This window comes from Erinaceus europaeus, chromosome 11, assembly GCF_950295315.1.
Source record: "Erinaceus europaeus chromosome 11, mEriEur2.1, whole genome shotgun sequence".
In the NCBI taxonomy this organism is placed as follows: domain Eukaryota; kingdom Metazoa; phylum Chordata; class Mammalia; order Eulipotyphla; family Erinaceidae; genus Erinaceus; species Erinaceus europaeus.
The window spans coordinates 109,145,895-109,159,978 of record NC_080172.1 but is presented as its reverse complement, the minus strand read 5'-3'; the positions used below and the strand labels follow the sequence as shown (position 1 = coordinate 109,159,978).

The 14,084-nt window shown below is 38.1% G+C and overlaps 1 long non-coding RNA gene across 1 annotated transcript; it reads left to right on the top strand.

The window, feature by feature from the left end:
* Positions 1-500: 500 nt before the first annotated feature.
* LOC132541258 (uncharacterized) lies at positions 501-12,548 on the top strand. The gene is made up of 4 exons (XR_009552425.1): positions 501-630; positions 961-1,196; positions 6,065-6,232; positions 11,636-12,548. It is a non-coding gene; the product is annotated as an uncharacterized LOC132541258 (long non-coding RNA).
* The last annotated feature ends 1,536 nt before the right edge of the window (positions 12,549-14,084 follow it).

Below are 14,084 nucleotides of genomic sequence, written 5' to 3'. Positions count from 1 at the left end.
AACACTTGGGCCCTCTTTTCTCTCACACAACTGCAGTGCACTCATGCCCTTTCAATAGCTAGTGTCAGCTAAGTTTTCTTGGTTGATTATGTATGCAAACAGCGAATCTTACTGACTTTGCTAATAACTTCGCAAATTACATGCAACAACATCAGCTCTAATGCCTCCATAGCTGGTTAGGTTTCTTTGTCTTGCAGTTAACTTCCCCCACTACCCAACCCCCAATCATAACACAGTTGTTGTGAGCTGCAAGATGAGAAACACCACAGAAATCCCAGCATTCATCTCTTTCTTCTATAGAGCTGTTATTATCCTTGCTACATACAGGGACTTTTTGATCTTGCCTCTCCTTCTGTGCACCTTTTTAATTCTTTTACAGTCTGTATTTCCTGTAATGTGATATTTGTGTGGGAGTCAGACCATAGGGTTGGTACATTCTGACCTTTAGTGTTCAAATCATTTGTAAAATCTGCTGCATGGCCTTTTCACTTTTGGTTTCCTATCATTACTTTCTTCCGTCATTTTGCTGCATTCACATCTGTGTTTGCTTATTGTACACCCAAACAGATCAGATATTTCAACGGAAAAAAAAATCAGAGAAGCCATCATCTTCATTTAAATTATTGGAGGGTATGATTCCTGATCACACTCCAGAGTTCTTTTTGGATGATTGTTAGCATAGAGAATGGGAAAGCTATCAGGGGAGGGAGATGGGATGTGGAGATTGGGTGGTGGGAATTGTTTGGAGTTGTACCCCTCCTACCCTATGGTTTTGTTAAATTTTCCTTTCTTAAATAAAAAATAAATTTAAAAAAATTAGAACAACTCCATGTTGTAGAAATGTGATTAATTTCTTGAGAAACTAGGATAGTCAGAACATCAGATGATAAGGATATTATTAAGATCTATGGTGGTACTTATGCAATGCTCTTATTAATTTATTCCTCAATCTTTATACAGATTTGAATGAACCTTCAACTTTTCAGTTTCATTCTGGAAAACTTCCAAACACCTTTCAAACTTTACAGTTGGTTCAGATCTATCAGTCTCCATGTCGGTGGACTGCACAAGTGGACAAGTTTATCTGCTTCCTGACCGCTGTGTTTGCTGTATTGTAGCACTGGCAGAGAGTAGGTGCTCAGTGCATATATGGTGAAGGAGCTTTCAATGGCCATTGATCTTTGACAAGCTTTCAGGTTTGTATCTTTTTGTTGTTGTTGTTCTGCACAGGTTTCTCATGTCTTTCCTTTTAGACTAATAGCTCTTCCTGACCACAACTTCAATTTTTATCTGGTATTTAATATTTAATACTCTCATCATTTTTCTTGTTGCTGTTAAATTTTCAACTTCGAGGGAGGGGGAAGCATAGTGCATTTTCTTCTCTATGTCCACATATTGAGACATTGGTGAACTCTCTAAATGTTTTCCCTAGGGATGATGTATCTGGGTTTGTGGTCTAAAATAAAAATAAGGGTTCCATTTTTAGAAAAATAATTTAAAATTAGGAAAGAGGTTATGTATATGGGAAATCACCGTCTGTACCATGAACACTTTGCTGCTATCAGTTTCCTGTGGAAATAGCAGGTAATGTCCACGCAAAGCATCAAGAATACATCTGAGAAGCAAAACAAATCTTAAATTTTAAAGAATCACTGAACAAAAGAAGAAAGTAAAGGTGATGTGCAGGTAATTGGGGTTGTGATCATAGATACTCAGAAATAGTAGGAGGTACATCGAAGTTAGGTATTGAGGGGTGTCTAACATTAGTGTGGTTGAGGATAATCAATTATAGTGTGGTGGTTAACAACGTTTGATTTATAAAGGCTTGAATTTCATTAATTAGCTGGGTGACCCAAGACAAATTACTTGACCTTTCTGTGTCTCTGTTTATTTTTGAAAGACTTACCACCCAGGGTTTCTGTAATGTTTAAACTGGTTGAGACCTGTTAATGTACTACAGTGTCCAATAAATAGTAGTTGTTACAGTCTTGGTTTGTCTGAACCTTAAGAAAAGTCCTTTTTCAGGAAATGCAGAGAGGAAAAGGAAGATGTGGAGCAGTTTTAACTAAACTGTTTTCTTTTTATTATTTATTTAAGAAAGGAGACATTAACAAAACCATAGAATGAGACGGGTACAATTCCGCATAATTCCCATAACCCGATCTCCACATCCTACCCCCTCCCCTGATAGCCTTTCCATTCTCTATCTCTCTGGGAGTATGGATCCAGGGTCATTGTGGGTTGCAGACAATGCCTGACTTCTTCTGTCGGGCAGGAATTGATGAAACCAGTAGAAACTCCAGCTTTTTGGGACTCCATTTCAATGAATGAAGTGAAATACTTGCATTGCAGGAGCTGACTACTTACTGTCTTTGGTCAGTTCAAAATAGTCATCAGTTGGAAATGAAACACAGGCAGTACATGAGTCTGTCTCAAAATGGCATCATCACATTTGCATTTATATTCCTAAAGCAGAATACATTCTATGTGGAAATCCAACACCATTTCATATTGTTTCTTTGTGCAACATGAAATGGGTCTGAACAAATAATCTTCCTCTAATATTTAATGTTTAGCCTAGGTAGTTATTTATTTAGTTAGTTAGTTTGCTTTAGATATGTTCAAACTGTTCAAAAGTCCTGATAAACACTATTTCTTGTTCTTGAAAGACAATATTTTGAACTCTATTATTTCACCTTCATCTGCTCCCCATGTAGTCTCCTAATGGAGCAATTTAAAAGAAATACTGTTCCTACATGACTTTCTCATTCCAACTTAAAACAAAAATCTAGGTTATTGTAGAAGTAGGAAAAAACAGTTTCGAAAATCTGAGTGTTAAGTTGTATTCACTACGAAGGTTTCTGTATAACATTTCTTTAAGTACCAAACTGTAAGTAGCTTATGACATCCATTTATCTGAATATGGGCTCCGTAACTCAGGTTATTTTAGATGACCAAAACAACCTATGACTTTATGAAACATTTCTTCCTATTTCTCTAAGACCCTGGAAACAAGAATATTCTCTCTAAGTTCTGGAAAGCCAGTCTTGAAGCTATCAGGAAATACATAAGAAGTCTTCCATGTAGAAGATACTAACTCACATGATCCTTGTGTGCTCAGGCTGGTTCAGAATTCTTTGGCCTCTGCTTTAGCAATTTTGGCTGGACAATGAATTTCTAATTTGGTCCCAGGATCCACTCAGAATATTTTATTTTGCTACATGCTACCAAAAGAAAAAGACTGTTGCAGACTGAAGTTTCCACACCCATTCTTTGCTCTAGAAATCAACTCACAAGATGGCCAGTTATGGCACTAGGCAAATAATTATTTCCTCTTTACTTACTACTACTGTTCATTTATGAAAAGAAATTTTTGTAAGTTTCATATATGTTATTATCCATTTTGACAATTCCTAAATTAAATCATAACTTCAATGTCTGTTTTTATTATGTAACACTGAAAGTTAGACATAGCTGTAGGTGTCAATCATTTGATGATTCAAGAGTGAAAGCTATAACAAAAGAAGCATAATTTCAACTGGACCAGACACAGGAAGGATCATTATATTGCTCTTGATTTTGGGGAGGAGGGGGGATGGATGCGGGGGATAGGACTTTTTTAAAAAAAAAAAAACTGGGTAGAAGAAGTTGTCTTTAAAATGCATGGCCAGCCACCAAGGCAAAGCATGACGGATTGTATTTCTGCAACAGCCCGTAAACTTTTTTTTTTTGGAAAGAAGTGTTCAATGAGGACTCAGCATCAACTTTGTATGTAAATGTATACTAAAAATAAGCTATGCATTATGGATGATAGGTAGATGGTTCTGTCTCAAAGATTGTGCAGACTAGTTGGAAAGCAAGCCCTCTTACCTACAAAACATTTTATCCAAATGTCCATTTCCATTTCCAACCAATGTGTTATGCTATATTTTTTCCTACAAGAGTCTCCAGACTAGCTGTTGGGGTGACAGACACTCTGCCTTATCACTAGCTCCATGTAGACCACCATATGGGAAAGTAAAAAAAAAAAAAGATCTGTAGCCCAAACAATTCACTTCTGTTGCTTATTTCTGACTGTTCTTTTGGGCTGGTGCTCTAGCTGTCCCACTGATAATGTTTTCTGGTCTTAAAAAGTGATGAAACCAAACATAAGTTAGAAAAGTATCCAAGAGGAGCAAAGGAAAATGTGGAAAATATCTATGGTCTAAAGAGATATGTTTTCATTGAAAGTGTTTGCAGCTCTACGATATTTGAAATGTATGCCTATCCCTTAGCAAGTTTAACTTTCAACACAGGCAATCAGCATGGTTCAGCTATAAGGGTATCTACCAGTGGCTAGGTGATACGCATACACAAACTGGATGCTTTCTGAGCATTTTGAGTATTTGCCACTAGAATCTCTTTCACATCTTTTTAGCACTCTAGAGTCTTTTCTGTGCTTTCTTTGTCTCTCTCTGCATGCTTGGCCTCTGCCTCTTAATAAGATATTTGTTTTCATTGTCGGAACTTCACAAGTGTGGGATGCTTCCTCACACCCTGTGCTTTTTCTTTTTCCCAAAAAAGGAGACAGAGACAGAGAAGGAGAGAGAAAGTCAGCAAAGCACCAAAACTTCCACCTTTAAGGCGTGGCTCCGTTTGAAACTTTGTCATGACAACGGCAAAGCAGATACTAACCTAACTGGGTGAGATACCTTGCCAATTCTGCCTTTGCATTCTATCTGTAAATCAATCCTTCCCTAGAGTTCAAGGTCCAAAGAAAAACAGTTTTAAACTGAAAAGACCTTGTCCTCCAGCTTAATGTTTGCTTCAACATGTTTGGCTTCTTTAACCTAGGACTGGAGAAATGTCCTATGTGCTTGGCAGATACTGCCAGGTCAAGTTCCATCCTTAGCTATTTCTTCAGAAAGCTGGAGAGATTGACTTCCTTGTGAATGTTTTAATTTGCTCCTTCAATTTCCATCCTATAACATACAGTGCAGTCTGTCACACTTTTCTTTTTCTTCTTTTCTTTTCTTTTTATTGCCACCAGGGTTATTGCTGGGGCTCGGCTCAGCATTATGAATCCACTGTTCCCACTGTTCCTCTTTTTTTCTTTTCTTTTCTTTCAATTTTTTATTAGATAGGACAGAGAAATTAAGAAAGGATGGGGAGAGATGAGGAGATAGAGAGAGGGAAAGAAAGATAGATATCTTCAGATTTCCTTCACCAGTGGTGAAGTGGACTCCAGGCAAGTAGTGAATTAAGGCTTGAAACCAGGTCCTCTTGCGTGGTAATATGTGCACTTAACCATTTGCACTACTGACTGGCCCTGTTTCACTTTTCAAAGAAACATAGACCCTATCCTTTGTCCCATTGCATGAGTATGCTGGGACAGATGATCAACCTTTGAGATACCCAAAAGAGGCCAGGATGATGGACTCTGACACAGGCAGGCATGGCAGACAGGTATTAATCACCCAGAACGAAAAGTATGTTCATGTGTGCACTTTCCACCTGCTGTGTATAACTCTGTGACACTCTGGCTTTATCCATTAAGGGAAGCTCTGAAAGTCATCATCCTTATAAACATCCTTTGAGACCTCTCAATGTGAGAACTTTCTGAAGGGTTCTGGGAACCCAAGGGTGGGGGAAGACAAAATTGTTCAACCTCTAGAGACTCCTTGTCCAAGAAAGAACTGAGCAATAATGTCAATATACAAAAAAGAACTGCACTTAGGAATATGTGAGTTATGAGTACACTGTGTGCACCACAAAATGTTAGGAGAAGTGGCGCTTCAGATGTTGAGTGTGGTCATACACAGCTTTTACTGCTTTTCTAGAATAGGCACGACAACCTTGAGGAAAAAGACTCTGGTCAAACAGACTGGACTCTGGTATGATTTGATTAAAAACAGATGTATAAGTAATAATAAATTGCAAATTGGAGCTATATACACATTCTCACAGAAGTAAAAAAAAAAAAAGTTAGAATATATAGGCAGTTTGTGCTTTCTGAAAATATATGAAGTTCAGCTGTGAGGAAGCCATGTAGACAAAGCTGCTGAACCCCTTGTTTGTTGCACAGGAAAGCCATGATTGATAAGAAAAAAACATTGAGGCTGCAGGCTCCTGCTTTGAACTGTGCAGATGAGAGATGTGCGGAGAATGTTACAAGCCCCCTGCTTTGACACAGATAAGAGAAACAGAGAGAAGATAGAGCCCTGGGTCAGAAGGCTGAAAGCCTCAAGTAAAGGTAATGCTCATACATTTCAACCAAAGAATTCTAGCAACCAGGATAAGAGGGAGTTGGGCAGAGAGGAGAATGCCAGTAAGAACTGCAATTTCAAGGCTGATTAAATAGCTCACCTGGACAGGAGGCATGCTTCACCATGTGAGTGATCCATGTGCGTGTGAGATCAGTTCCCAAAACACTGGAGAAGACTTGAGTGTTGTAGTGTCTTTCCCTCCTTACCTTTCTCTCTCTGCCTTTATCCTCCTCTTTAGTGCAGCTTCAAGAGATGGTAGAGGGATACGAAATGGTATCTGTAGTATCTAGAACCATAAGATCAACTTGCTTTCTAGGAGAATCATGTTTGTTTGCCTGGATACAGCCTACCCACAAAGAGGATGCAGATGATGAACTTTCTCAACCGCTGCCTATATCTCTAGTTATATCCACCCAGACTTCAACCTACTAAACTTATAAGCCCATGGTGACTTATTGACCCGTAGATCCTTAATAAACCTTGATTGCATTGGAATTGAATTGCTAATCCCCCAGAATTTGACCCACAGTTGACTCCACTCCTTCAAATTGTGAAAAGTATTCAGTGTCTCCAGAATCACAGACGTTTTTCAGGTGAATCCAGGAGCGGGGGGGGCATGCTGGTGCTTTGTGTCAGCTTTGGAATGCTGATGCATTCTGGGAAATATGGATTCTTCAAGCATTCATGTTGTCTTGTTCTAGCTCAAGTATGATAGAGGAACTGTTAGTAAAAATTTTAGCTTGTCATTAAAATGCCTTTCACATGAGAATTTTTAAGTGCACTCACAGCTGAAAAAAAAGAAACAGCAAGCATAGAAATTACAAAGAAAAATAATAAGCAATCACTCAGTTTTAATACAAAAGAGAAAAGCACTTCTTTCAGGTTGTTTCAAAAGTGAAAAAAAATAGTGCATTTCTACTGATAGATCACTATTAAGGATATCTCTCAACCTATCAGCCATAATAATACTGCTTTGCCACTCCTTTTGGAAAGAAGGGAAATGAGTAAAGCTAGAAAAAGCTAAGACTTACAATATGTTTTCAATTGCAAATCATGGCACTTTCATCCCGAAATTTGGGGAAGATAACTTTTAATTATAGTAATAAAAACCACATGGGCAATGATTTATGTGAACCTGATGTGTCCTACTCCTTTATTAATCTTTTTAATTAGAGGCAAAAGAATGTTTTATCTGCTGGGAAGGAGACAAGAGGGTTTGTGATGCTCTGTTGCACTTTGCGACTCGAGATCCTGATTGCTCACCAAGAGTCTCTGTTAACCTGGGGCCAAAAGGTGAAGGACCAAAACCTGGGAACACTTGTCTCCAGGTGGGAATGGGTTCTTTTTATATCTCTTGCTACAAATCATCTGCATGAACAGCCTACTGTCTCCCTTTTCATTGGACTGCTCTCTCTCTCTCTCTCTCTCTCTTTTTCTCTCTCTCTCTCCTTTCTTCCTTTATGACATTGCTAAACTGGGGAGTTAGAAGAGAATTTGAATTGTTGTCAAACCAGTGTTGGGAGTTCACATCCACCATGAAAGTAAAAGTGAAAAACTGAAATGGTTGATGTCAGAGAAGTTGGAAAAGGAGACTAGGGTATGATGCAAGTGTGTCAGAAAATGTACTTAGACCACAAAATCAAAAATAATGAAGTCAGGGTTAACTGGGATTTCTGTCTTGTGTCACATTTGAAAAATAGGAAAACAAGGTTGAGAAGCCTCAGAAAACTAAGTAAATGATCAGACATGATCAATAGTTATGAATCATGTTGTAGCATTTCTTTGAACTTTAAGAAGTGACAGAAGTCAGCAATTTAGGCACTTGGTATATATTCAAATAACAAAATGCCATTGAAATTTTGGATGTTTTAGACTGTCATGTCCTGAAAAGGCTAGTAAATGGGACAGTGACTTGGAAGAAGTATGACTTCATGAATAATATAGGCACATGTGTGAATATGGACATACAGAAGGAATTACATACTATATTGATGAGGAGGTCAAGGTCAGTCTTAATAGAGTGAGTAACACATGAGCTAATCTTAAAAGAATAATAGGGTTGTCTCTATGTGCATAGGGAAAGCTTGTTTTGCTAGAAAGAATAATCACTATAAGCTATAGAGTCTACATTAGGTAAATGGTGCACAGTAAGGATTAAGAGGCAGACAGAGAAAATTTAAGAAGTGATACAACTAGCCAGGTGGTGGCACACTCGATTGAGCACACACATTACCATGCGGGTTCAAACCCCCACTCCCCACCTGCAGTAGGAACACAGTGGTGAAGCAGGTTTGCAGGTGTCTTTCTTTATCTCCCACTCTTAACTTCCTCCTCCCTTCTCAACTTCTCTCTGTCCTAATAAAAGAATGAAAGAAAGGGGAGAGAGAAAGAAAGAAAGAAAGGAAGAAAGAAAGAAAGAAAGAAAGAAAGAAAGGGAAAGGAAGAAAGAAAGAAAGAAAGAAAGAAAGAAAGAAAGAAAGAAAGAAAGAAAGAAAGAGAAAGAGAAAGAAAGGAAGAAAAAGAAAGATGGCCACCAGAAGCAGTGGGCTCATCCTGCAGGCACTGAACTCTAGAGATAACTCTATTGGCAATAATGAAAAAAAGTTAAGTGAAGGGACTGAATTGTGTGTATTATGAGAGATACAAGACAGAACTTAAATAAGAATCCATTAGAAGGAGTCATATGAAGTGAGAAAATCCAGGGGGAGGCAGGAGGTTTGATAACCTCACTCATATGTGGGACTTAAACAAAGAAATGGGGGATACAGAGTGAGAATTAGATGAGCTTTGGCCTACAGCAGCAGATCTAGGAAGTCTAATAGGCAGATGGGAAAGGGCTCAAAAGGGTCTGGGAGCCAATGTACTCTTGTGGAGGAGGGTCCCAGTTGGTGGTTAGTGTGTTGCGTAAACACCTGTCACAGAGAGACAAGATAGTGTGCATATGGAACAATTGTATTGTGAATCACTGTTTCACCAATAAGTTATTGGAAAAAAGGTCATTAGAGGATGGCTGTTAAGGACACAAACTGTTGTGCAAGGAACACTCTAGATAGTAGTTTCACATATATATCAAATTGTGGTACCATATATGACACTGATCTACACCTGGATGCTAGCTCCACTTATTTATTCACTCAGTATCAGTGTTCTTGTCTATAAAGAGGTACTAGTGCTATGGAGTCCTTGGGGTATAACCCCAGGAGAGGAATTACTGGATCATATGGAAGGTCCATGTCTAGCCGTCTGAGAGTTTTCCAGACTGCTCTCCACAGAGGCTGGACCAATTTACATTCCACCAGCAATGTAAAAGGGTTCCTCTGTCCCCACATCCTCTCCAGCGTTTGTTGCTGCTGTCCTTTTTGATGTATGCCATTCTTACAGGAGTGAGGGGGTATCTTAGTGTTGTCTTAATTTGCATTTCTCTGACAATCAGTGACCTACAGCAGTTTTTCATATGTTTGTTAGCCTTTTGGATCTCCTCTAAGGTGAAGGTTTTGTTCATATCCTCTGCCCATTTTTGGATGGAGTCATTTGCTTTTTTGGTGCTAAGTTTGCTGAGTTCTTTATATATTTTGGTGATTAGTTTCTTGTCTGATGTATGGCATGTAGAGATCTTCTCCCATTCTGTGAGGGGTCTCTCTGTTTGTTTAATAGTTTCTTTGGATGTGCAGAAGATTTTCATTTTGATGTAGTCCCATTGGTTTGTTTCTGCTTTAGTCTTCCTTGCAATTGGGTTTGATTCATCAAAGATGTCCTTGAGGTGTAGGTGGGAAAGTGTTTTACCAATTTTTTCCTCTAAGTATTTGATTGTTCCTGGTCTGACATCTAGGTCTTTGATCCATTTGGAGTTGATTTTTGTTTCTGGTGAGATAAAGTGGTTCAATTTCATTCTTCTGCATGTTTCAACCCAGTTTTCCCAGCACCATTTATTGAAGAGAGCCTCCTTCTTCCATTTAATCCTTTGGGCCCCCTTATCAAAGATCAGATGTCCATAGGTGTGGGGATTTATCTCTGGGCTTTCAATTCTGTTCCACTGGTCTGTGTGCCTATTTTTGTTCCAGTACCATGCTGTTTTGATGATGATGGCTTTATAATATATTTTAAGGTCTGGGAGTGTGATGCCTCCATTTCTGTTTCTTTTCCTCAAGATGGTTTTGGCAATTCTAGGTGTTTTCAGGTTCCAGATAAATGATTGTAGTGTTTGTTCTATTCTCTTAAAGAAGCTTGGTGGAACTTTGATTGGTATTGCATTAAATTTGTTTATGGCTCTGGGGATAATATTCATTTTGATGATATTTATCCTTCCAATCCATGAGCATGGGATATCTTTCCATTTCTTGGTATCAGTTTCTATTTTCTTGAGTAGCGACTCATAGTTTTCAGCATACAAGTCTTTCACTTCTTTGGTCAACTTTATTCCTAGGTATTTGATTGATTTTGCTGAAACAGTAAATGGGAGTGATTTCTGGATGTCTTCTTCTTCAGATTTAGTGTTTGCATAAAGAAATGCCACTGATTTTTGTACATTGATTTTGTAGCCTGATACCTTGCTATATTGCCTAATAACTTCCAGTAATTTTCTGCTGGATTCTTTAGGTCTTCCTATGTGTACTATCATATCGTCTGCAAATAGTGAGAGCTTGACTTGGCTTTCTTAAATAAAAAAAAAAAATTTAAAAAAAAGAGGTACTAGTACATCACAAAGACGTTCAGTGAAGTTATGATGATAAATATGTAAAAGATTTGTTTGACTTTAAAAATGAATTTGTTGTTGTTTGTCATTGCTAGTACTTCACTTTTCCAGGCTAACTTTTAGAAAGAGAGAGACAGAGACTGTGTCCGAGAGACGGTAACACAACACCGCACTGAAGCTTCCTCTGATGTGATAGGGGTCAGGCTCAAACCTGGCTTAAATATTATTTTCTCACAATTAGAATGCTAATTCCTTTCATTCAGAGTTTTAAGGGAAAAGATGTGATCATATTTGAAAACAAATACATTGTCCTTCAGTAGGAAAATGGATAAGTAAACTGTAGTACCTTATATTATACTAAAAAGAAAAGAGTTCTCAAGTCATGAATACACATGGAAGAAACTTGAATATTACACAGTGTAATCTGTGAAAAGTACAAACTGCTTCCTGGAAAACTGAAATCAGTAGAAACAGTTAAAAGTTAAATGGTCATGATGAACAATCTTTCTTAATGTACTGCTGTATCTGGTTGGCTAGAATCATGTATACACATATTCATAGAAGTGCAATTTATAATAGCCAAAACCTAGAAGCAATCGAGGTGTCCAACAAGAGATGAGTGGTTGAGCAAGTTGTGGTCTTTACATATAATGGAATACTACTCAGGTATTAAAAATGGTGATTTCACCATTTTCAGCCCATCTTGGATGAAGCTTGAAGAAATCGTGTTAAGTGAAATAAGTCAGAAACAGAAGGGTGAATATGGGATGATCTCACTCATAGGAAGAAGTTGAAAAACAAGATCAGAAGAGAAAATACTAAGCAGAACCTGAACTGGAGTTGGTGTATTGCACCGAAGTAAAAGACTCTTGGGTGGGTGGTGGGGGAGAGTACAGGTCCTGGAAAAGGATGACAGAGGACTTAGTGAGGACTGTATTTTGATGTGGAAAACTGAGAAATGTTATGCATGTACAAACTATTGTATTTACTGGTGACTGTAAAACATTAATCCCCCAGTAAAGGGAAAAAGTGTTAAATAAAAAAATTAAAAAAAAAGCTAAATGTTATCATTGTTGGGCTAATGTGGGACAGAAGAATAAAAACATAGAGGACTTTTGGGTCAGAAAAAGTACTCTGTATGACATTATAGAATTGAATATTTTCAGCATTTTTCCAAATCGATAATATGTACAATATCAATCATGAACAGTACTGTAAAAGAGAGAATTTGAGTGACTCAAAGAAGAACTTGAACTGGAGTTGGTACATTGCACCAAAGTAAAAGACTCTGGGGTGGGGGAGAAGGTTCAGCTCCTGGAAGACAGAAGAGGACCTAGTGGAATTTGAATTGTTATGTAGAAAACTGAGAAATGAGAGTCAGGCTATAGTGCAGCGGGTTAAGCACAGGTGGCACAAAGCGTAAGGACCGGCATAAGGATCCCAGTTCAAGCCCCAGGCTCCCCACCTATAGGGGAGTCGCTTCACAAGCAGTGAAGCAGGTCTGCAAGTGTCTATCTCTCTGTCTTCCCCTCCTCTCTCCATTTCTCCCTGTCCTATCCAACAACGACAACATCAATGATAACTACAACAATAAAACAACAAGGGCAACAAAAGGGAATAAATAATAAATTAAATATTTTTTAAAAAGAAAACTGAGAAATGTTATATATGTACAGACTGCTGTATTTTATTTAACTGTTGACTGTAAATCATTAATTCCCTAATAAAGAAATTTAAAAAAAAGAGCTTGGGTGATTATACTGTACTAATGTAAGTAACTAATTGTAATAAAATGTATTATTCTGCTGAACAGTGTTAACAGTGAGGGTGGCCACATATGAAGACTTAACGGGAAGTCTCTGTGCTTGCCCTTCAATTTTGCTTTCAATCTATTCATGTTCTATAAAACATAAAGTCCGAACTTATTTTGAAATGCAGATTTTTCTAAGGAACTTAGACAATGGACAAGTAGTCTATGTTTGACACAAACATCGGCCCCATGGATACATAAAAGAAGACTTTGGGAAAGGAGAGAATTGTTGAAAACTATACCAAGAGGAAAGTCTCCATGAATAATAGTGAATGATGGCAACTTTCATTCAAGTACTTATGAACTTGATTCTTCCCCATTCATGCAAGTTTGGAACCATCTAAGTCAGCCTTGCCTTGCATAAGAAATCTATGCAATATAATGTAAAGTAAGGCGGGCAGAGAATAATAGGAAGGCAAGTTCAGATCAGGGCAAGCCAGGCCAGACCAGAGTGAGGCCAGGCAGGGCTGAGTGAAAATGTTCATGTTGCTATGTGGAAGGGGCTGGAAGTGGAGCAAAGTGCTTCCTTCACCCACTCCCCCTAGTGAATGGAAATAAAACACCACCCTTTGGGATTGGAAAATGATTTTGTGGCCCTATCAGAGCACACATGTTCCTGATGGTGTTTCTTTAATCCTCTCATCCTCTAATTCTGAGATGTTTTGCTTGTTTTATAATCTAGTTCCTGTTCTTGGACTTTGATCAGATGGGATGCAAAGTTAAAACACAAATTTTGGCTTTTCTTTTTCACAAAATGAAAGAGCTTTTAAGTCTGTGCTCCTGCATAAAACCCTGCCCTTCAGTCTTTGAGCATTTGGCATGAACTCTGTGTATGTGTGGGGGAGCGAAACCTCCAGGAGTTTGTTCCAAACTCTTCAAATGCAGTATTCCACAGCAAACATCAAACTTGCTTGGCTTTATCAAACTTTACTCTCTGAATAAATACAGTGATCTGGAGAGAGCAAACCTTATAGAGTTCTAAAAAAAGAACAGAAAAAGAAAATATAAGAACAAGAAGGGGCAGGGGTAGATAGCACAGTGGTTATGCAAACAGTCTCTCATGCCTGAGGCTCCAAAGGCCCAGGTTCAATCCCCTGCACCACCATAAGCCAGAGCTGAGCAGTGCTATGGTAAAAAAAAAAAAAAAAAAAAGAAGAAGAAAAAGAAGAAGAAGAAGAAGAAGAAGAAGATAATGATGATGATGATGATGATGATGATGATGATGATGATGATGATAGAGGTGAGAGAGAATACCCAGTCGGCCCCACAAGAAAAGGGACTTGTTTATTTAATTTATTTATTTTTATTTATTTATAAAATGGAAGTATTGACAATA